Raw genomic sequence first — 24,645 nt, forward strand, 5'->3', positions numbered from 1 at the left:
CGTTGTCGAAAAAAACAAAAAAAAAAAAACACAAGAAAAAAGAAAATTCAAACTTTTTTTTTACAGTAGAAGGAAGTCTGTCTTTCCGGATTAAAAAATGAATGACCGTTGTTTGTTTGTTTTAGTTTTTCCTTGTTTCAAGAAAAGTTCAATCGAATTTTAATAAAACAATAATAAAACATCACGAAATAACTACTCTCTTTTCTGAAGATGAACATTTTTTTTGTTTGTTTGTTTATCATTTTGATTTTTCCAAACAAAACTACTTATATATAAAAAAATAAGATTTTGTTGGTACTTAGACAAAGAAGCTATTTATTTGAGAGTATTTTCAAAGAAAAAAAAATCCCGAAAATAAAGAATGCTGGGTCTACTTGTTTCGTCGTTGTTGATATTATTGTTTTACGTTCTTAATTCAACCTAAATCTTTCGGTATTTTTGTTTTTTAAACAAAAATACCGAAAGATCGGTATTTTTTTACAACCTGCCTCAGCGTAGTCATAAACACCCCCAACCACCCATGTTAAGAATGGCTTTCGGAATAAACACCCCAATCACCTCATGTTAAGAACGGCTTTCGATGTTGAGGGTGTTTATTCCGAAAGCCGTCCTTAACATGGGAAGATTGGGGTGTTTATAATACGCTGGGGAAGTCGTAAAAATTTACCGAGATCTTTATGATGAACGAATATGTCATATTAAAAAAACTACGTAAGTAGTTTTATTTTGAACTAAGAAAATCAAATTTTAGGAGTAAGTAAAAAGGGACTTTGTCGCGTTACCATTTTGAAAAAAACAAGGACAGATAAGTCCACAATATTTAAAACTTGCGAGATCAGCCTTGTAATTCTACTGATTTCACATTAATCGCTTTAAATCGTATAAAAAGTGATTTTCTTTACAAAAGTAAAACTACTTGATTAATTTATGTGATTTTTGGAATATGACATTGTGACGCGGATGAACGCCATGAAGATTTTTCTGTAATTTTGACTTTTAATTAGGTTGGATTTTAAATAAGAACCTTTCTTTATTTTTTATTATTGCATTTATTTTATAAAAAAAAATAACTAAAAGGGGGATGAAAAAATCAGACTGACGAAGGCGAAATCGAAGCGTCTGTTGTTTAGCTGCACCACGTGATCAACCAGTTCAGTCAGTTGGACTTCGACGTGCGCTGGATTTAAAAGGAAGGCCGACCGTTTTATAGATACATATACATAAAAAAATAAACAAAAACGGTAAGAAAATCATTTAATCTCTCCTTTGTTCATTTAATTCTAGTTCTTGTCATTCTCTATAGACAGAAAATCGACGTCCTTTAACGATTTAACTTTAATCATCCGTTTTTACTTAAACCAAAAAAAAGTCTCCATCAGATGTTTTATGGGTGGCCATAAAGTGGGGGATCAGTTAAGAACTGTGTATCCGTTCTAAATTGATCACCAACTTTATGACCGCCTTGTTTATACTTAGAGACACGCTCACTCGTCTTCGTGAAAATATACTTTGCTAAGAACCCTTTTGAGTCGATTGATTTTTTTTTTTTTTTCAATCGATTGTGTCCAGACATTCCTAATCTGAATCAGGTTTTCCTTGTAATTACTTTGAATGATGAAGGCATTAAAAGTGAGAGAGTGTGTGTGTATGGGGGGGGGGGAAATGGTTCGTTTGGCTTTTAGATGTTCTCTTTAATTTTTAATGTGCCTGTCTTCTTCCTCAACTGGAATTGGCCATTAAGTGAGTGATCAATTTTCAGTTGATTCACAGTTGTAAACTGATCACTCCTGTACGCTAAAAACATGCGTGCCACTACAATAAACTTGGCCACAACTACTAACGATTTAATAGGAAGTGTTTCTTAGGTGGCTGATAAATGGGGGGTTGTTTTTAAATAACATCACATCACTTAAACTCGAACATTTCCCTCTTTGTAGCCAACAGCCGACTTTTATTTATTTATCTTTTTCTCTTTCTTAATAATAATGATAACCATAAATAATTGGTTGGGAACGTCTGCAGTTTATGGACCCTGTATTTTGTTATTTTTATTTTTTTACGATTTTCAAATTGAATTGAACTTTTGCGGTATTTTTGTTAGTTGAAAGTACATAATAGTTAGTGCTTATGCACTTATGTTACGGTGCTACAGTAGAACCCCGGGATACGGCATTAAAAATTAGTATAAAAAACAATAGTATATAATACATATATGTATATAATCAAATAACACTATAAATAACACCGTAAGGCGGGGAAAATACTATAACCAGGGGCCAGAAAAACATCATATTCCACATCGTAATCTGAAAAAATCGTATCCTAGGGCCACCGTGTCCCGGGGTTCTACTGTAATTTTTTTAACTCGTATTTTCAGTGCTTGTTAAGATAGTCGACAAATAGATTTTTTTTTTTTAAATATGTCGTTTTAAACCAAAACAATATTACGTACTTTATTGTGCCGAAAATAGTAATATGCCCCAAAATTACGAAAAAATCAGAAAAAAAGCAGAAAGTTATTTATATTTACGGAAAATTGGGTAAAATCGCATTTTTCTTAAACATTATAAAGTAAACAGTAAGAGTTTATACAGCGGGGACATGACTCGGAACGAATTACTTGTTCATGGCATGTAGCTAATATTTGTCTATAGTGATAAACTGTTTTACCAAAAACAATAGCAGTTGTTCTTGATTTTTCGTAATTTTTAGATATATTACTATTTTCGACATGACAATTTTTTTTTTTTTTGCTTAAAACGACATATTAAAAAAATCGATTTGTCAACCTTATCTGAACAAGTACCATATTTTCAAGTTAAATTCAAGTTTTACTATATATATTTTTTTTTTTATAAAATTGTTAGGTGAAAGTATAGTTAATTACAAAAACACCCTTCCTTCCCCATCTTAAAAATGGCTTTCTAAATAATGTTATTTCATTACGGTAAGGTACCTAATAGTTAATAAAGCCCCCTCTCCATTTTAACAACAGGTTTGTAAATATTATTTCAGACCGGTCGGTCCGTAAACTACAGAAATATCACTGATTGTATTTGTTTGGCATTGCCAGGGAGTCTTTTTATTTTCATTTTTGTTTAGTTCCTCCTATCATTTGAATAGAATTTTGACATTTAAATTTATTACGGTATTTTATAGAATTATTGGTAAACATTACCGAATTATTATTTTAAAACCTATTTTAAGGTAATGTTTTAATCTTTATTTATAAAATTATTGATTTATAACTCTCTTAAAAACTTTTTTCCTATTTTAAATCTAGTTTTAAATGGCTTTATTAAAAAAATTCTTATAAAATTTTCAAGTCTGGACAAAAGATGAAAAAAAGCGGATTTGTTTACAACGAAATGGAAATGCGTTGTGGTGGATCTAATTTCGAAATTAATTGTTTGTAGACCAGAAATTCTGGCACACAATTTTATAGATTTATTATAAAAGAAAACTGAATCGCAAAATTTACGTCGATGTATATTGTATAATAATGTCTAGATTAGTTTTGTCAATTTACAATTTTAACCAGGTTTATTTCGTTATTTTTTCTTTCATTGTGCGTCTGCGTCATGGTCATCTATTAAGAGAAATTAACTCTCTGTGAGAGAGAGAGAGAGAGAGAGAGACTCTCATATATATTTGTTCTTACTGTAGATGAGGTATCCTACCGGATGCCAGATATTCACCCTCGTACATTCTAACTGCTCCTTTAGGCAATTTGGAAGCTTAACTCAATGTTTTAAGGGAGTTAACTCTAAAGTAGTTGAAAAAAAATCATTTTTTTTCTTACAATTCTTAGTAAAATAGTTGACTCCCTTAGAACAATGAATTAAGCTTCAAAATGGCGTATATATATAATTTTATGTAAATATTTTCAGTATTTACTTCGACAAGTTCTACTTACGTATTGAGCTAAGTAATAAGTTTTAAAAATATATATGGCAATTAAGCTACACAGAATTTCGCGCGTTTCATCCTTGTGAGGAATTATCAGATTCGTGGTTATATATATATATATATATATATATATATATATATATATATATATATATATATAATTACGCACATGTATGTGAACTTGAAAATTGCTGATATTTAGATATCTTAATTTTTTATTTGTATTTTAAATTTTTATTTTATACTAAACTGAATTTGTAATGGCGCTATTTTCTGTTTTCCTTCGGTTTTACAATAAAGTAATCACGTGAACAAACATGTTAAACTTATTAGGACAAAATTTTAATATCTTTGTCATCGTTTTAAGTTGAAATTCTACCCCTTTCCCCTCAATGCTTTCAACAGGGGAAATAAAAATTAGATTTTATTTTAATTTCGCGATTACATCAACAGTATCAACACTCTGTAAAACTGACTGCGGACCTGAATGAGCTTTCCCCCTGTTGTAAAAATAATTCCTTTTCATGTTTTCTTATCCCCCCCCCCCTGCGGATTATCGTCGGTAACATACTTAACTTTCGTATTAGCAGGAAAATGTTTTTATTTCAGTTTATATTTTACTTTTAACGTGGGGGATCAATTTTCAATTATAACGTTATACGTAATTGATACCTCACTTTGCGGTCGTTCTTCCCTATAAATGTTAAGTCATTAATAAACTTTTTTAAAAAATCCTGCTAATATGAAAGTTAAGTCTGTTATCGACGATAATCCGCATAAAAAAATAAAAGTGAAAAGTAATTATTTTTACGGCAGAGGGGAAAAACTGACATTTAAGTGAGAGTTCACTTGACTATATAATTATGACAGTTTTTTTTTTTTTTTTTGGTAAGCTCCAAGATCAGTGCTTGGAAAAAAATCAAATTATTGGGACTGGATACGGTTGATTGTGCAAAGCAACGGAACGGAGACACGAAAAACGAAACCATATATTTATTTTTAAAAATTACTTTAATTTTAACACTTCTTGTGCTATCACCACGAAACATTTCTTTAAATAGTCTTTTTGAAATAATATATTAAATATTTTTACACTTATTGTGTTATCATTTTTATAATTTAGTTTTGACACTTGTGTTATAACCAACATAACACTTGTCTTATCAAATATTATTATATAAAATAATTTATTACATTATTTTATTTGTGTTATCACGAAACAAATAGAATGACTTTTCGTCGTAAAATAAGTGTTAAAAGTAAATTATTTTGAATAAAATATTTGGCCTATTATTTGATAATAAAATATTTGTTTCTTGTTTTGTTGAAGTCATTTTGTTTTGTTTCGTGACAACACAAGTATTAAAACTAAATTAACTTTCTGAATAAGATATTTGATTTGATAATACAAGAAGCCTTTTCTTTGGTTTTTCATTTTTTGTTTCGTAATAAGAAGTGTTAAAATTAAAGTTATTTATTTTTTAAGAAATATATGTTCGTTTTTCGTGTCTTCGTGACTCCGTTCCGATCAGTTGCCTTACACAATCAACCGTATCCGTACTTCTGGTAGCTATTTTTTTTATTTATTTTTTTTTCCGAGCACTGATCTTGGAGATTACCAGTTTTTGATCCTATAGACACGAAGGGTAACCCCCCCCCCTATTTTTAAAATGGTGTCCAGTATGGAAATGTAAAAAAAAAATGTAGTTACTTTTTCTATGTGGTCAAGAACTAACGTTATAATTTATATAGTCAAGTGAATCTTAATGTCTAAAATATTAAAAACATTTTTGTTATATTGCAAAGTACAGTGCACACAACACGTATTTTTTTAAATCGTATTTTTGTTGGTTGTGTTCAGATTTAAAATATATAAAAAGGACATATTTGAGTAAAAAAAATCTGGGCACTTGATGACGAGTGTGGACTCTGCGCAAATATTGGTCTATTTAGACATGAAAAACTTTTTCAGGCCAAAAATAAAAAGGGCCAAAGAAAGTGCCAAATTGATTTTAAACTCCAAATTAATCGAACGTGTTTTGTTTTGACTTTTTTTTTTTTTTTTGAGTAAATTTTATTCATAGTTTTATTTTGTGCTTGTTTTATTTCATTTCAAATTTATTTTTATTTTAAATTTATTTTAATTTTAATTCATTTCCAAATTATTTTAATTCATTTTAAACTTGCTTTTATTTTAATTCATTTTAAATTTATTTTATTTTAATTCATTTTAAATTTATTTTAATTCATTTTAAATTTATTTTATTTTAATTCATTTTAAATTTATTTTATTTTAATTCATTTTAAATTTGTTTTTATTTTAATTCATTTTAAATTTGTTTTTATTTTAATTCATTTTAAATTTGTTTTTATTTTAATTCATTTTAAATTTGTTTTTATTTTAATTCATTTTAAATTTGTTTTTATTTTAATTCATTTTAAATTTGTTTTTATTTTAATTCATTTTAAATTTGTTTTTATTTTATTTCATTTTAAATTCATTTTTATCTTATTTCATTTTAAATTCATTTTTATCTTATTTCATTTTAAATTCATTTTTATCTTATTTCATTTCATTTTAAATTCATTTTTATTTTCTCAAAAAATTTTTTTTGTACATTTATAATAAAAAATGCTTACGCAACTATTGGGCTGGACAAAGGACTTGGATTCTTCTTATAATTTAAATTATTTCTTTAAATTATAAGAAGAATCAAAGTCCTTTGTCCACTCAAATAGTTGCGTAAGCATTTTTTTTATTATTATTATAAATGTACAAAAAAAATATTTGGAGAAAATAAAAATGAATTTAAAATTAAATAAAATAAAAATAAAAACAAGCACAAAATAAAAGTATGAATGAAATTTACTCAAAGAAAAAAAGTCAAAACAGAAAACACGTTCGATTAATTTGGAGTTTAAAATGAATTTGCCAATTTCTTTGTCTTTTTTAAATTTTGGCCTGAAAAAGTTTTTCATGTCTAAATAGACCAATGTTTTCGCAGGGTCCACACTCGTCATCAAGTGCCAAAATCTGTTCAAAAAGGGCGGTACCTTATGTTGACATAAAAAAAAATTGTTTAAAAAATTACTATCAACATCGTAGGTAATTTTTATGAAATTAATAACCAGTAAGGAGACCCCAGCATTTTCCGAGGAACAATGTGTTTCTAATTTACTTTATTTTTATTTATTTTGCTTCAGTGTACACTGTAATACCTTATTTTTACATTTTATAATTTTCAAATTTTGGAATGGAACCCAAGAATGCACTTGTCATTGATTGCGTAGGAGGTGTGTAAGTTAAGTAAAAAGATATTGTTAATCGGAATAAATGTGAGTAAACTCCATCGAGGCACACTCGGTGTTTTCCAAGAATCAATGACTTGTGTCTGTGCATCCTGTCGCAACCGTTGTAAATAGATTTTATTTACGATGGTCGTGGCCCTGTTCCATGCTCAACTCTTGAACATTTTAAAATTTATATAGAGGCATTTCTTTTAACTCGGACTACCACACTAATATTTCGATGACCAAAATGAATTATACTTACCATGCAATTATTTTGGCTAATGTAAATAAAACAAAATCTACAGAATTCGCCAAGGAATTCGTGAACAGATAAGAATTACAAAAGTCTGTCAGCTGATTGTCACTTTGTAATTTCAAATTCCTTTTTTAAATTCACTTAATGTTTAAACCTTTTTATTTTCAGCATTTTTAGTTGCGAATTGATTTAAATCATTATGATTAATATTAAAATATAATGAAAGTTTGTAATTTAATTTTTAGCAAAGTACAGAATAAGTTTAAAGTCGAACTCCTTAAAATGAAAATTAATAACGTATACCAAACGTTATTTTATTTTTTGTGTTTTTAACTTTAAAATGGCTGTCGCTGAACGTTTCAATAACCATCAAATTATAGTTCTATAACAATTTAATTCAATTAATAATTTAATGAGCAAACAATTCTGCAATAGTATAATAGGTACCTCCAGATTTAACACCCCTATATGTAACTGTAATTTAATTTACTATTATCAATGTATCATTTAAAAGAAGCTTCAAATAAACTAATAGTTTAATTTTTTTTACAGCATATGAAAATATTGAAAACGCGAGACTAAAATCATGTTTACATTATCGACGCAATAAAACAACGTTCTTATGTAGTGATTATTTTAAAGCCGTCAACATGCCCATGTTTGAAAAATCTAGCAAAGATTAACTAATGGTCAGATTGCCATGGAATTTTCGATGCTTATTGATTCATAATTTAACGTGCATATTAAAAGTAGGTTTCGTTAAATATATGAAAAATATTTTTTTTTAGGTGTCCCACCCCCTTCCCCCTATATTTCATGTTACGAAAACTTAAAACAAATTTAGGCCCATAAAAATTGCAACATTTTTTAAAGCTGAAGTGTTTAAACAATTAAAAAATAGTTATATATTTCACTGACCTTAAAGTTGTAAATAAAAATGGAAATCAATATTATGTAAAAAAAAAAAAAAAAAAAATCAACGCTCTTTCTCTATAATAGTTTTTCGATAAGATAATTATTTGAATTACAACAAACCCCCTCTCCCCCATCAAATTCTGCAGTCACATCTGGTAGATGATCAAAAGGTTGCTGTGTCGATATTTTTAGGATTGATACAATCAAAGACCACATTAAATCAAAAGTTCATATCAGAAAAAAATCTTTGAATCATCTCAAGTGAAACAGAAGACAATTACAACAATGTTCAAAAGTAAAGACAAACGAGATGAATTTATTCTGGATTTTTTAAAAATGTGCACTTTATCGGACATTCCTCTTCATAAAATTGATAAGAGACCATTTTTACTAAAATACTTTAAGGAAGGTGGCTCTAATCCAAGTTTTAATTGTATTAGGGAGCTTCATCTTCCAAAATTATTTGCTTGTCATTTTGCTGCTTTAAAAGCGAAGCTTGCGAATGAATGGATTCGTATCATAACAGATGAAACAACAGACTGTCGTGACGACAGCATTTTAAATATTGTTGCAAACATTCATGGTGAGTCATTTCTTATTGATGGTGTTACCCTGTCGGAATGCAATCATTAAACAGTAAGTCAAACGTGTGTCCGAGTTATAAACTCATTTTGACATAGAATATGAAAAGATCCTTGCTTTTTTAACAGATTCGGCAGCCTATTGTAAAAAAGCTCATAGAGAAGTCTTAACAAACATCTTTAACAACAGCTACCATGTGTTGTTTGGCAGACATTTTAAATCTAGTTGGTGAAGTATTCTCAAATTTAATAATGTTACCCAGCTCACTACTTTCATTAAATCAGCGTTTTTTAGAAAGCCGAGTCAAAAAAACAATATTTGAAATGGCTTGAAAATTATTTGCCTAAAGAACAAGTGAAACTACCCCGTGTCTCCGTGTCTCCGTGGCAACCAAATGGAATTCCTGGTTTAATGCTGCCAGATATCACTCATCTTTCATACAATTTTATGAAGGATTCTTTAAGCAAGAAAAGAGTCATGGCCTTGCAGTAGAGAGAATTCTTGAATACGTAGATGATGATCGACTACATCATGCCTCTTTCCTTAATCTGCGCTTCAATCTGTATTTTATGACAGAGAACTGCACACGTTTAATAAAAGCTTTGACAAGATTAGAAGAAACTAAATCTCCACTTGCTTGTGTTGTTTATAATATGATGGAAGATGTGAAAAAGTATTTACATGCTGGTATATCAAAATTAATATTTGCCTTTTGAAACTGAACGTCTTCTGTCGGAACTAAAAACTGCAGAAAGGAAGAGAGTTATCTCAAACTTCCAAGAATTGTTCAGCCAATTTTTTATTAAATTGAATAATTACCTGGAAGCCCACCCGTATATAACTTTTACAATGCGGCTCGTATATTTGATTCAAGACAACTACCCTGTATAAATCACAATATCGATACAATTGCAGCTATTAAAGACTTTCAAAATCCTTCTACTGAACTTGTAGAAGAATTCTAAATTTATGTAAACAGCAAAGAAAACTTACCAAATCCTTTTAATATACCAGCATTTTGAAATGCAAATAAGAGCAAGTTTCCTCTTCTAAAACAGATTGCTGATAAAGTCATATGGATACCTGTTACTAGTGTGGACGTTGAACATTCATTTTCTCAATATAAACATTTAATGAATAAAAAACGTGAAAATTTAACCCCTGCCAATACTAAGCAATTGACAATGTTGGACTTCAATGGAGACTTAGAAAAAAGATTTACTGATTGATAATTTTATAATATGGAAAATATTAAATTTCAAATTTTGAGCTGTTTTTCAATTTGTGATAATTTTTTTTAATGTTTGAATTAATGTTTAAATTTTGTTAAAGTATTTGAATTATGATTGAAATACTGTTTTGCAAAAAGTTGTAGTTTTAATATACTTGAAGTTATTTGTTGTAAATACTTTTTGTGTATATGAAAGAGGATGAGTTCCCTGTCTGAGCATGGCGCACACAGTTCCTGGTCCTGTTGGACCCCCAGTCCTTTGGATAAGTTTAGCCTCTTAGTCTTAGCTAGTTGAGTGAATGAGTTACCTCTATTCCTGGTAGTAAAGATCCTCAAAGATTCTCACTCCTCACTTTCAATATTTTGTCCTTGGTTTCACCCAAATTGTATTTATCTTGGTTGGATATCATCTATTCTCTAACAGAGAAGGGTGGAGAGTAAGATGTCTCAAAGCAGCAGCAGCATATATGATGGACACCAATCACCTACTAAGCAGACCTAGTAGAGAATTTAATACAATATGGAAACCATCTATAAATAGAAAAGCGAAAATGTGTGTATGTATGTTCGCTTTTTGTGTATGTCCGAGAAAGGCTTCTTTCCGAGAAGCAATCGGTCGACTCACTTCTTCTTAAAACTTTTTATATCACGTCTAAATGATAATATCTACGAGTTAACGAGGGTCGCCTGTCTATTTAATTTGCTCGACTTTGAAAATATAAATATTCAACATTTTCTGCTCGCCGCATGTGGATTAGGCTTTTTCGTATAATAAAAGCGGAACTGATTCTGACGGTATATTTCCAGTCGCTATCGCCGGAAATGTCCGAAAGCAATCAGCTTTGATCAATGGGGAGTTTCTCCTTGTATCAGACAATTGCTATTCAATTTGGACAATCCCCTTGTTATGGGGAGCTGGTTTCTCCTCCAACATCTTGGGGAAACAAAAAAAAATAAATAAATAAAAAAAGCGTTCCCGCAGTAAATAAAATACTACCCCGCAGTAAATAAAATACTACCCCGCAGTCAAAGTTGACCTCATTAAGTCATTAAAATGGGCACCTGCCAATTCTAAATAGTTAAATAAATTCAAACGTGTTTCCGTTAGTATTTTGTGGTGGTCCAGTGGTTAGCGTTGCACGTTTTTTTTTTTTTCACACTTTAATTTCCAACTTTGCCTCAAGGGTTCGGGTTCGATCCTTCATACTTACCTACCAAAACTTTTTTTTATCCCCCCCCCCCCGACACAAACACCCGGGTGACCACACACACCTCCAAACACCCAGGCAATGCCGGGTACCCCCCCATCCCCTCCCTGCTAGTCTATAATATAAATCATGTATGTATGCATGTATGTCTGCTTAAAACTTTCGACAGAGGGGACGGATTTTCACAAGATCATTATCTATTTTTAAGAGCAATCCTTTGAATGACAAATATTGAAAAATTGACCAAAAACAAACTGGGCACTTTTCTACAGGGAGGGGTCATTTTTTTTCGCCAATATTTTTGAAAGTCATCCCCTCTTTCTGATTGGGCTAGCCTTTGCAATTTCTGGTTTAGCGATGGACGCAACAGAAGAGACGTCATGTTTTTTTTTTTTGTTTGTTTGTTTTTTTTTCACCTTTTCCTCCTTCGTGGTATGGGTTTGAGCTTGCTTGCCTACTACCACATTTTTTTAATTTTTTTTTTTATTGCTCAACACGTACCTCCAAACATCTGGGCACTCAGTCTAGTCTAATATATAAAAGGCAAAATGGACACGAGCGTTTGTGTATGTCTGTGAAATGCTTTTTTGGTGGGGATTCTCGCGTCAGTTAGATTCCGGGAGAACTTTTCTTATACTTCCTAGATCGTAATATCTCAGATTTGCAAAGGACATCGTCTGAATCTTTTCTTTTCTTTTTTTTTTTATCGATTTTTAAAAACATTCCCTCGTTTTGAGTTTTTGTCTTTTTCATATAAATAAAGCAAAACTAATCAAAGCAAACAAAACCGCTTGGCTTTCTGTTCTGTAATTGGTCCTCGGTCGATGTAGGGGACACCCTTCATACTGAGACAATTACTATTTATTTGGAGACTATCAGAGTTCCCCCTTTTTTGGGGAGTTGGTTTTTCCCCACATAATAAATGACCCTGTCTCTAATTTGCTTTCGTGGGAAGCAAATAAATACCACAACAGAAAGCAGAAAGCTTAACTGGCCCTTAGCCAGGTTTAAAAGTTTCATTTCATTTCTGCGCCGACTCCTATGATTCTTAACTTTATTACCAACTCATTGATTTTACTGTCTGTTATGGTTAACGAGGAAGACTAATAACCCTACGTTTTCGAGTACGTTGCTCACGTCCTATATTACTGTTCATGACTTTATGTGCTTATGTATGTATATATATTAAAAAGTTTGACTCGTGTCCAGGTAATCTACATCTAAAATTTCAAGTGTTTAGACCCAAAATTGGTGTAGAAGTTTGGTAGCGTCTGCAAAGGTCCACTGTTTCAACTTTGACCTCTTGGTAGCCAAATTTTCGCTCAAAAACCAATTAAAAAGCTTGCCCTATGTCTGAATACACTTTATGTAAAATTTCAAATGTTTAGACCAAAAATTGGCTGAGTAATTTGGTAGACACCGCAGATGTCAAAAATTTTTTAAATTTTGACCCCAATTTTTACATCTTAACATATTTTGGGCTCAAATCAAATTAAAAAGTCCGATCCATGTCCAAGTAGCCTACATCTAAAATTTCAAATGTTTAGACAAAAAATTGGTGGAGGAGTTTAGTAGAGTTTTCGATGGTCAAATCGTTGAATTTTAACCTTGATAACCAAATTTCTGGCTGAAAACTAATTAAAAAGGTTTTCACAAATCTCAATACCTCTTATGTTAAATCTCGAGTCTGTAGACTGAAAATTGACAGAATAATTTGGTAGAGAAATGTACACACACACACACACACAAAGACAGACAATTTCACTTTTATTTATAATATATATATATATATATGAGATATCTATATATCTATAAAAGTGAAAATGTCTCTGTGTGTGTGTTGGTCAATTTTTGGTCTACAGACTTGAGATTTGGCATAAGGAGTATTGAGAGTTGGAAAAATCTTTTTAATCAGTTTTCAGACAGAAATTTGGCTGTCAAGGGGTCAAAATTCAACGATTTGACTTTTGAAAACTCTACCAAACTCCTCCACCAATTTTGGGTCTAAACACTCGAAATTTTAAATGTAGGTTACTTGGACAGATCAAACTTTTTAATTTGATTTGAGCCCCAAAAAATAAAAGTTAAGGGGCCAAAATTGGGGTCAAAGTTAAAAAAAAATTACCTCTGCGGTCTCTACCAAATTACTCAGCCAATTTCTAGTCTAAACATTTGAAATTTTAAATAAAGTGTATTCAGACATAGGGCAAGTTTTTTAATCAGTTTGGGGCAAAAATTTAAGCTGTCAAAGTTCAAAAGATTTGACCTTTGCGGTTTCTAACAAACTACTCAGCCAATTTTAGGTCTAAACATTTAAAATTTATACATAACGGGTATTCAGACATGCAGCAAGCATTTTAATCAGTTTTGGGGTGAAAATTTGGCGGACAAAAGTTGAAAGAGTTGACCTTTGCAGATTCTACCAAATTTATCTGCAAATTTTGTGTCTAAAACTTGAAATTTTACATGTAGGTAACTTGGACATGAGTAACACTTTTTATTTTGATTTGAGCCTAAAATAATAAATTTTAAAGGGTCAAAATTTAAAAAAATTACCTTTGCAGTCTCTATGAAATTACTCAGACAATTTTTGGTCTAAACATGTGAAATCTTACATGAAGTGTATTCACATGTAGGACAAGTTTATGAACAGTACATAGGGACCGAGCAAAGCCGGGCTGAACTGCTAGTATATTAATGTTACAGAAGATCAGGTCAAATCAACATGGTACCATAGGTTTCCTGTAGTGGACTCACATTGAAAATTAACGTTGCGCAGCTTCAAAATCAAATATGGTTGAAGATAGCTAGTTTTTAAATATAAACAAGCCCAACAAAACATAAATTTTTGATTTCGGCACACTTTTGCCTTGAAACCTATAGTACCATATTGATTTGACCTGGTCTTCTGTAAGATTATTAATAAATAAATATGATGCTCTTATTACTCAATAACTGAGCATTCTGTTGGATTTCTTTCTATCAAACAAAAACCAAATATATACTAGCGGTTAAGCCTGGCTTTGTTTGGAGCCCCTATGTACTGTTCATAACTTTATGTACATATATATATATATATATATAAGTTCAGATTACCTACATCTAACATTTCAAGTGTTTAGATCCAAAATTGGCGGAGGGGTTTGGTAGCGTCTGCAAAGGTCCACTCTTTTAACTTTGAGCTCTTGGCAGCCTAATTATCGCCCAAAAACTGATTAAAAAGCTTGCTGCATGTCTGAATACCATTTATGTTAAATTTCAAATGTTTAGACCAAAAGTTTGCTGAATACTTTGCTAGAGGCCGCAAGGTCAAATCTATTGAACTTTGACGCCTTGGCAGCCAAATTTTAGGCTAAAAAATTATTAAAAAGCTTGCCCTATGTCTGGATACACTTTGTCAAATTTCAAATGTTTAGACCAGAAATTGGTTGAGTAATTTAGTAGAGACCGCAGATGTCAATTGTTTTTAACTGACCCCAATTTTGAACCCTTAACATTTATCATTTTGTGCTCAAATCAAATTAAAGTTCGATCCATGTCCAATCTAAAATTTCAAGTGTTTAGACCCAAAATTGGTGGAGGAGTTTAGTAGTTTTCGAAGGTCAAATCATTGAACTTTGATCCCTTGACAACTAAATTTTTGTCCGAAAACCGATTAAAAAGATTTTTCCAAATCTCAATACTCCTTATGTTAAATCTCGAGTCTGTAGACTGAAAATTGACAGTAATTTGGTAGAGAAATGTGCGCACACACACACACACACACACACACAATTTCACTTATATATATATGTGTGTGTGTGTGAAAATAAATGTCTTTTCACTTTCCTATCCATTTATTTTTTATAAATTTTTAAACGTTCAACATCGGCATATATCTGTTTTTGACTATACTCTTAACCTTCGCCTTCCTTCCCCTAATCTATTTTAATTAACAGTTTATTATTTAAACCTTTTCCTGAAGCTTCTAAATAGAGCTAATCTACTTTTAAACCAATCAAAAGAAAAGCAAGCAAAGTGTTTTGAAAATAAAGAAATTGAAGTAATGAAAGTTTTAAATTTTTTGGGTTGGGCCATTTCAAAATTGAAATCTTAATACCCGTTGCCTGATGATTTACACTCCTCCATCTTCCTTAATAACTAGGCACAGCCAGAACGGAAGGAGAGAGTAAGTATTTTTGGATGGAGTCTCTAAAAATCTACCAAAAATCAAATAATTATCCAATCAATACGAAATTTTCACCGATTATTAAGCGGAGAATGAACTTTATAACGGTATGCCTCTTTTTTTTTCTTTTTTTTTTTTTCCGAGATATATATATATTTTTTTTGCCCCCCCCCTCCTTATTTGTGGTTAAATATGCTTAAAATAATCACCGAAACTGAACAAACTATAAAGTAAGGATTGTAGATAAAAATTTTGCTTGCTCTGGAAAAAGGAAGGTGCTCAAAAATAATGGATTTTAATAGATTTTAATTGGTTTAAAAAAACAACTTGATTTTTCTACCATTTTTGGGCGCCGTGTGTACTAATAACCATAATATTTACTAAAATATTTCTGTAGGTTGACTTTCTTTGATTAAATCCTTCTTTACTATTTTCTAAACTAATTTCTAAAAAAAAAACTTATAAAAACACACCAGAGAATTGTATAATCCTTTTCTTTTTGCTAAAAAGTAAATCTGTTAATGTGATCAGTGTTACGTGTGTAGCAAGAACTTGTTTTACAATCACAGCAAAGCATTTTTTTTTTTTTTTTTATATATGGAAGTCACTACTTATCAAGGCCCGGAGGCCACTCGGGGATAAGAGTTATTGCATGTACAGTAATCAATGGGACAATATCGTAGTAATCGTTAGTAATGGAGATCTGATAAACTGCCCCCTTAAGTAAGGCACTTTATCAGGAACTTGTTTATCTTGGGCTTGAAGACCTCCAAGTTGTAGTCAGGAGGGAAACAGGCAAACGGAAGAGAGTTCCACAGTTCTTTTCTTCTCTCCCCCAAACTAAACCGAATTTCTATGAACAGAATTTTTTCCCAGAAACTTCCTATCTTTGAACACATTGACACAGGATGTCTTCCTTACAAACTACAACAGTGCATCTTGAGGTCCAATATCAACAAATACTTGTTGAATCGTCTTTAAGTAATCAATATTTTCTGCCATTCACTTTTTTTTTTTTAATTTTTTTTTTTTAAGCCTCTCATAATATTTATCATCCAACTGACAATCTCGGGTTTTCCTTCATTGTTAATTTGTCAAGTTAATATCTCAAGTTAAAATCTTTTTTACAATGAAATTTTTTTTTTTTATTTAATCAGATTTTTCACTGAAATTTTTTTCTTTTCACTTGGATTTACATATTTTTTTATTTTAAAATTTTTATTCATCTTAGTTGTAAAGTTTTGTGTAAAAGTTGATTCAATTATCAGTTTTTTTTGTTTGTTTTTTTTTTTCTCAAATAGCATTCTCAGACCTTAACTTTTATATAATTTGCATTTTTTTTCTTTCACAGTAAGTCTTCCATGTCCTGTTTTTTTTTTTTTATTAAGTAACAGAAAGTATAATGCTGTTATTTGATATGAACAATAATTTTTGCCTTTACACTTCAATTATTTTCTAATTAACAGTTTCACAAAGTAAACACATTTCTGCCATTTTCTTTTCTATTGATACTCGAATAATATGGCCGACTTGTTTACTATATCATGATTTGCCAAAGTCTTTAAAAGTCTTTATATTCACTTGCATCCCCACGAGGGTGAAATTGGACACAAGTTTTTATTGCTGCACCCTGTATAGAAAAATAAATGCCTGTATAGTCTTGTTATCACTCTCCCAAGAGTGACAAGCATGAATAGAGAAGTTAATGCCTAGGAGCATGTGATCCAGAAACAGCAGATACTAGTTTGATCTTAGCCATAAGACCGGGTTGTGGCTTCTAAAACAATAATTTTCTCATGCATATTGCATAATGCATCTCTGTCATATTAAAGAACCAAAATATCTGTAATTATGCTTTGTCCGAGAAACCAGAAAGGGAAAGGAAATAATTGATTTCTGGAATATTATTCTCGACTCTTCTCAATCTTGGGTAGTTAGTGACCTGAACTGCTCGCTTCTTGAAGTACATGAGCTTGTTAATTGTTCTTACCGTTGCCAGCAGATTGTACTAATTTTCTTGTCATTACCCATCGCCCCCTCTACCTCTGGGAATCCACCAGATGATGTTGCGGTGTGGGTGAACAAACATTTTTTTTTTTTTAGCTCCGTTGTTTGTTTTGCAAATGGATGATATATACTATATAAAGTGAAGAGGAAAAATAGTGTAAAGAGTATTTTTATATTGAATAAAAGGTCGTTAGTCAACGCAGAGTCGAATAACAAACATTCTATAGAAGTTTTTTTTTGTCTTTTTTTATTACTCTACTAAAAATAAACTGCTTGTTTATTATCATCGAGATAAATAACTGGTGAGATTTCTTATCAACTTCACCGTGATACATGTGAATCTGCTGCATTATTTGTTTAAAGTTTCTTTACTTATTACTATTTATTTTCACTTTGTGGCTGTGAGTAATTCCAACGTGATTTTGACGCCTTTAAACTGGCAGAAAATATGTTCATAAGCCAAAGTCGTGTATCATGGGTTCAGTTGTGATCATAAACTAAAAATACAGTTTTAAAACTATTGCGATTTACTTTCAAAATGCAATTTTTTTTTAAACGATATTCTGATCGATAAACAGAAAAAAATCTGGTTCGTTTTATATTGAATATAAAGAATGTTACCTTTTTAAAAAAACATATTGGTGTGTGAGATTAGCTTAATAGATACTGTCACAGGCTATGGGATGAACTCTGCTAAATCAAATCCTATTAAGTCTGTTATTTGTGTGTTAAAATATCCTTTAACTCTAAGTAAAATTGCCAGAGTTCAATTATTCGTATACAATGAATCCTTTCCAATAATTGTTTCAACATTAAAAACACCATTAAAAGAATCGATGTGCCGTCAAATCAAGAATATTGAATTCTCTCTTTTTCAATCTTCAATATTATTATAAAAAATGATAAAGCATTCTTTTCATACAACCTCAGTGTTTTGTATCAGATTTCGAGCACTTAAAACTTAAAATCTTTAAACAAATGTACATAAAAAAAATCAAGAGCAGGTAGGCTCCTTTTTCCGTTGGGTAACATCATCCAACATCTCGTGTACTTTATGATAGGCCTTTTTATGTAAGATACTTTCTTCAGAAACCATGGACACACCCTTTAAGGAATCATGCATGAAGTTATACAATCTCCAGTTGCACCTTTTTTTTTTTTTTTTTAAACTGGTATTACTAGAGTTTAGTGGCCAGAAGTCTGGGACAATTGGAAACCCTGCCAGAATAAGCAGAGAGAGACTGGTGTTATTTATGGGTTTCTCCTAGATTAATTGACAAGCCAAGGTCTGGGTATCTAGTCTACCTTACTATTTAAAATCCATAGTTGGAAGAAGAATTTATAGACTCCTGCTTTTTTTTTTTTTTTTTTTTTTAACAATATTAGTGAAATTGATGTAGTAGCTCAATAGAACTAAACTCTGCATTTGTATCGACTATGCCAAACCAGATTGTGTTTTATATTTAAGTGAATTTGATACTTTGATTGTCATGTTTGTTGACGTAATGTCTAGTGTTTTTATCTGTCATTCAATCGAAAGATTTACTTTGAGTTTTTATTAAACACCGCCAAAAATGGTCGAAAAATCAAGTTGTTGTTTTTTAAAACGAAATTACATTTATTAAAATCCATTATTTCTGAGTAACTTTTTTTTTTTTTTCAGAAAGATAAAACCCTGAATTTTATCATATAGAAAGCAGAATAATGTAAAACTTTTTCTACTATTTTTAATTAAATTTTAAAAGTTAACAATTGACATTTTTTGTCTTGCACAAAAAACGTATATAAATAGTTAAAAAAAAGAAAAAAAAAAGAAAGGTTTTTGAAAGAATTAATTTGTTTATTTCTTGTCTAAGATTTAGGGTGATTTTCTATGAGAATATGCAAAAATATTATAAGTATCTGGATTTCAAATAATTCCACTTATTCATATAGGCAATCAGTTACTTCGCATTGATGTGATTACAATGTTTACATTTGTACTTGATAAAAAGCAAACTATGGAAGACCAAACCGGCCAAAAAAAACTTTTTTTTTATTTTATTTTATTTTTTTTTTACATGGGGGTCACCACTTATCAAGGCCTGAAGGCCACTCAGGGATAAGGGTTATTGCGTGTACAGTAATCAATGAGATAGTATCGTAGTAATCATTTGTATTGGGGGTTTTGATAGTGTCTTACTTAAGGGGGCGGTTTGTCAGGAGTTTGTTTATGTTGGACTTGAAGACGTCCAAGTTGTAGTCAGGTGGGAAACAGGCAAGATTTTTCAGTGACGAAAATTTCAATGTATTATTAATGCTGAGGCTGGTCAGTACCAGATGGGTGACCATTTGTATGAGTTTGGTTTTTAATATGCATGTGTGTGGGGGCCAGGCTCCCCAAAATGGGGGGGGGCAATTTAAAGCTAAATAAAAAAAATTATTTCAGTGCGTTTGGTCCACCGTAGTCGAAAGGCGGCAAACATTTTCAAACGGGATCGAAAAAATGATATTTTTAACACAAAGGGTACAATATTTATCGATTTTTTTTTTTTTTTTTTTTTGTATCGATTCTTCAAAGCATTCCCTGTTTAATAATGGTCGTGCATTATTCGGCTCGCTAAAAAAAAATTGTTTATTTATTTATCAAAGATTTTAAAATGGCTTTTTTCGTATAAATATTAAAAAAAATTGTTTTTTTGTTTTGTTTTGCTTAACTTCAATTAATTATTTTACTTAACATATTCACTTCAAAACTCAAAAGCGGAATAATTAAACACAATCGAATTTCTGATATTCAGACGTCAAAGTAAGGTATGCAAACAAGTTTTTTTTTTTTAATCTATAATCCTGTCCCTTACAACAAGACAATATGTTTTGTTTAGTTTCAGATGATTATTTTAAGAATATTTGGAACCCCCTCAAAACAAGGGGGGGGGATTGCAAGCAAATATATATATATATATATATATATATATATATAAATGTCGTTTATGAAAAATAAGTACACTGTTATAAAGTTCATTCTTCTCTTAATAATCATTGAAAATTTCGTATTGATTGGATAATTACCTGATTTTTGGTAGATTTTTAAAAAGACAGTCCGTCAAAAAGTACTTACCTGCCCCCCCCCCTCCAGTTTTGGCGGTGCCTAGTTTTTATCAAAAAGCGAAATATTAAAGTTCTTCGATTTGTAATTTTTACTGGAATTTCTGTCACAGCATAAGTTTATAATGGAACCTTTAATCTGTGTAAGGAACCAAACCCTAAATTAATTCAAAGAAGTAAAAAATAATTTGATGCATAGAAAATATGAAAACCAAGGATATGAACCGTCTGTTTTTTTTCTTTGAATAATAATAAAGCTTTAAGTATAATCTGATTTCTGTTAAATCGCTAGAACTATTTATGTAATTTTTTTTAACGTTTGGCTAATTTTATTTTTCTTTATCTTCATCTCTTTTTTTCCTCTTCCTATCTTTTTTTTTCTTCATGTCTCGGCTAGATTTGTTTTGTTTGCTTTATACTTCAAAACAATTGACGATATGCATAAAAGAATGACCCCCCCCCTTTTTTTTTTTTTGATTGCAAAATTACTTAGGGGATCGTTGACTCCTCAGGTTGGAAAATTTATCTCGCCTTTAGCTTATTTTTGCCATTGGCCCTTTGCATCTGTAGATGATAGAAATTTCACAATTACTATGGATTTAGAAAATTTAGATGGCGTGTTCCATATTTCTTCGTGTAAAAGATAAAAATAACACTCTAAGTAAATCTACATAGAGTATCATTCATAAAATTGTTCAAGTTTATATACGTCTGATAAGCAGACAATTTTTGTTGTATCAAGATGAAAAATACCAAAAGGAAGTGGCCAATGCATTACTTACTGATAAAATGGATGACAAGGCATTATTAATACCATAAACATCATCTGCTTAGATAACTCCTACCAAATTTCAGCTTTATATATCCAGTGTGTTTACGTATTGTTTAGACACACCGGATCAATATGACAAGGCATTATTAATACCATAAACATCATCTGCTTAGATAACTCCTACCAAATTTCAGCTTTATATATCCAGTGTGTTTACGTATTGTTTAGACACACCGGATCAATATTAAGTAAATAAAGGATCGTTATTTTTAACATTTTATATGCTTTCCTTTTTTATTTTTAAATTTTGTATTCTGGAATGTCGCAGAACAGTTTCATAATATTGAATCACCTTGTTTTAATGAAAATTCGATCACAAAACTACTTGAACAAACAAATAAAAAAATCGGGGGGGGGGGAAATAAAGTTAAATGAATAAAGTTATGAGTTTAGAAGAAAAAGTTTAATCTTTTCAATAGTTCAATTTTTTTTTTTTTTTTTTAATGATCTAAAAGATAATAAAAGTATAAATGGACACATATTTCTTATAGTAATAGATCATCGATGAACCGTTGAATCAGTATATGTTAATTTTTAACTTTCACATTGACAAGTAGCAGCGTCCATAACTACTGTTAAACATACAAGTCCAGTTTTTAACATTCATCTTCATGTAAATATGTTTACTGTTTTAGTGTTTATGTTGAATATATCATAAAGTAAACAATTTTGATAAAAATCCTGTTTAAAGGAACACATTTATTTACAAACTAAACTTGCATAGAATTTTGTTTCCTCTTTTTCTTATACAAAATTATGAACAAACGACGAAAATGAATTTTAATAAGAATTTTTTTTCTATATTTTTTAAAAGCTATTTGTGCATAATAAAATTTTGTTGGGTACATTTTCTTCTATAAATATATATATATATATATTTCACTTCTATCATTTAATATTGACGTGTATTTATGGGCTAAACATTGTTTTACTTGAATGAAAAAGCAACAATCATCTCTTTCTGTTTCATCACTGAAAACAAAAGGTAAAACAAAATAATTTTCAGACTTTATAGAAAAATAACTCTTTTTGCCGTTTTGTTGATTATTCTAATTAGATTTCAGATTCGAGAATATATTCTTAAAAACAGCAAATAAAGGCTCCACGCTTCTTCAGTGGTAGCGACAACAATGCTGCATTTTAAATGTAGAGAATTTAAAATACTTTTTTTTCACACAAAATACTTATTTAAGTCTGTGGAAGAATTACTTTTTGCCATTTTGTTGGCGATTCTATTAAAAGCCCATTACATTTTAGTGTCCATAATTTTAATGAATTATCTTAGAATAAAAAATTATGACAACAATTACAGCTTTGACGTTATGGTGAGGGAGCATGGACGATGACTTCCTTTCAATTCATTCTTAAACTAATAAAGCATTTCCTATTTTGGTCACCTTAATTAATAAATTTGTACGTCGATATTCATTAAATTTGTATTTTTGCAGAATAAGGATTTTGTGCTATCATTGGAATTTTCTGGGCACGTTTACATAACATGCTGAAAGGTGCCCTAACACTGAGCCAATGAAATCACAGTAACTCTCATCCTCGAGTGGCCTTTGGGACTTGATAAGTGGTAATTCCCGAATAAAAAAAGAAAAAAAAAACATCCTTTAAGAAGCATTTAGTCATGAGCATTGGTTTATTACAACAAAAATATAAATATTTCTTTAAAAAATTTAAACAAATTAAATACATTGTAAAACTATTTTTGATTGCTATTTGTTCTTTGTTATTCAAAAATTAAATATTTTTTTATATTCATTCATTATTTTTCATAAATAAATAAAAAAAAAATTAAAATTCTTATTTTTACTTTTTACTTTTTAACACTTTTTCTTTTTATTCATGTGAAAGGTTTTAATCATTTGTTTTCTGCTACAACAATTCTGTCTAACTTTCTTTCAGCTTTCAAATTTTCAATAAATAATATTTCTATGTAATAAAGTCTCTAATACTTTATCCAAAATCATTATTTTACGTGACTCTCATGTGATAATGTGCCAAATAATTATAGTTTACTTTGTTTATGAGGGTGGGGGAGATGTCCTTTACGGAATCTGCTATAGTTTCTACCATTTTTCTACCAGGCAACGCCAGTACACGGGTTCTGCTTGTAAAATTTAAAAATGAAAGATTGTATGATTTTATGAACCGAGTACAAAAAAACATAAGATTTCTCAATCAGTCCCCAGCAACACCAGCTTTTCCGGAAAATACCATCATACGCACACACTTTTATAGTATCTTGTTGCACTGGATTGCGATAGAAGTTATGAATTGAGCATTAAAAAACCTTTTGCTAAACAAGTTTTGCCTTTTGTTTTGATTCCAACTGAAGTCCGAGTTTCACTGCCAGTTTATAAGATTATCATGCTTTGATGCATTCAAAAGAAAAACAGAATTTGCTTTCTTCAAGGTTTTATTTCTGGCTGATGTATTATCGATCAGCCATTGGTGTTTATTTGCAGCTCTTCAGATGTTTTGTTTTCACAATGGTTGTGATGTGATTTGTTTTGTGCCCTGTTTAAACTAGCTTCCTTTTTAAGTCTTAAAAACACTGAATTGTAGCTGCTGCTGCTGATAACATGAACATTCTTGCTATATTTGAACATTTAAGGTTTGTTCATCTTTTTAATTGGTTTTTAAATATTTCAGCATTTTTATTAGGATTCACCCCATTCTTGAAGGGTGTAGAGTTTTAAAGACTTATAAAAAAAAATGTTTTTTATTCCTGACGTTTTAGGTGAACTGCTGTCAAACATGTTAATTATAGAAATTGTTTATGTTCAGGAAGATTTCATAATTATATGTCAGCTTCTAGTTCTCACTGCAAGCTACATATCATGTCAGCTGAAAGCAGAGATTCAACTCATAAGTACTGCCAGAAGTGTTATATATTCTGTCTGTCCAATCAAATGGGCAGACAGAACAATGAAAAAAAAAAAATGTTTTTCAAAAGAACATAATGAGCAATGGAAATTGCTCCAAACAAAGCATGACGTCACGTTATACAAGGAGCTAATAAGCATGAAAGATGACAAAGACAGGAGATGCCTATTGACTTTAATCTTGGAAAGACTAGAGGTAGGAAGAGAGTTCCACAAATCTGAAGTTCTTGTAAAGAAACTAATGAAATAAGAAGTTGTATTACAA

At 30.4% G+C, this 24,645-nt stretch overlaps 1 protein-coding gene across 5 annotated transcripts in view; it reads left to right on the forward strand.

Annotated features, from left to right (window-relative positions):
• The first annotated feature begins 1,105 nt into the window (after positions 1 to 1,105).
• LOC145245777 (uncharacterized) overlaps positions 1,106 to 24,645 on the forward strand; it is a 550,409-nt gene continuing 526,869 nt past the window's right edge. For 4 of the 5 annotated variants that reach the window (XM_080107393.1, XM_080107391.1, XM_080107395.1 and 1 more), the window contains exon 1: positions 1,106 to 1,241. The gene's annotated coding sequence lies outside the window, so the exon portion shown is untranslated. Of the gene's footprint in view, positions 1,242 to 15,534; positions 15,668 to 24,645 lie in introns of those variants that run through there. The other variant, XM_080107392.1, reaches the window with a different exon arrangement.

The sequence above is a fragment of the Euprymna scolopes genome, chromosome 23, assembly GCF_053919585.1.
Source record: "Euprymna scolopes isolate OS-2025 chromosome 23, ASM5391958v1, whole genome shotgun sequence".
In the NCBI taxonomy this organism is placed as follows: Eukaryota; Metazoa; Mollusca; class Cephalopoda; order Sepiida; family Sepiolidae; genus Euprymna; species Euprymna scolopes.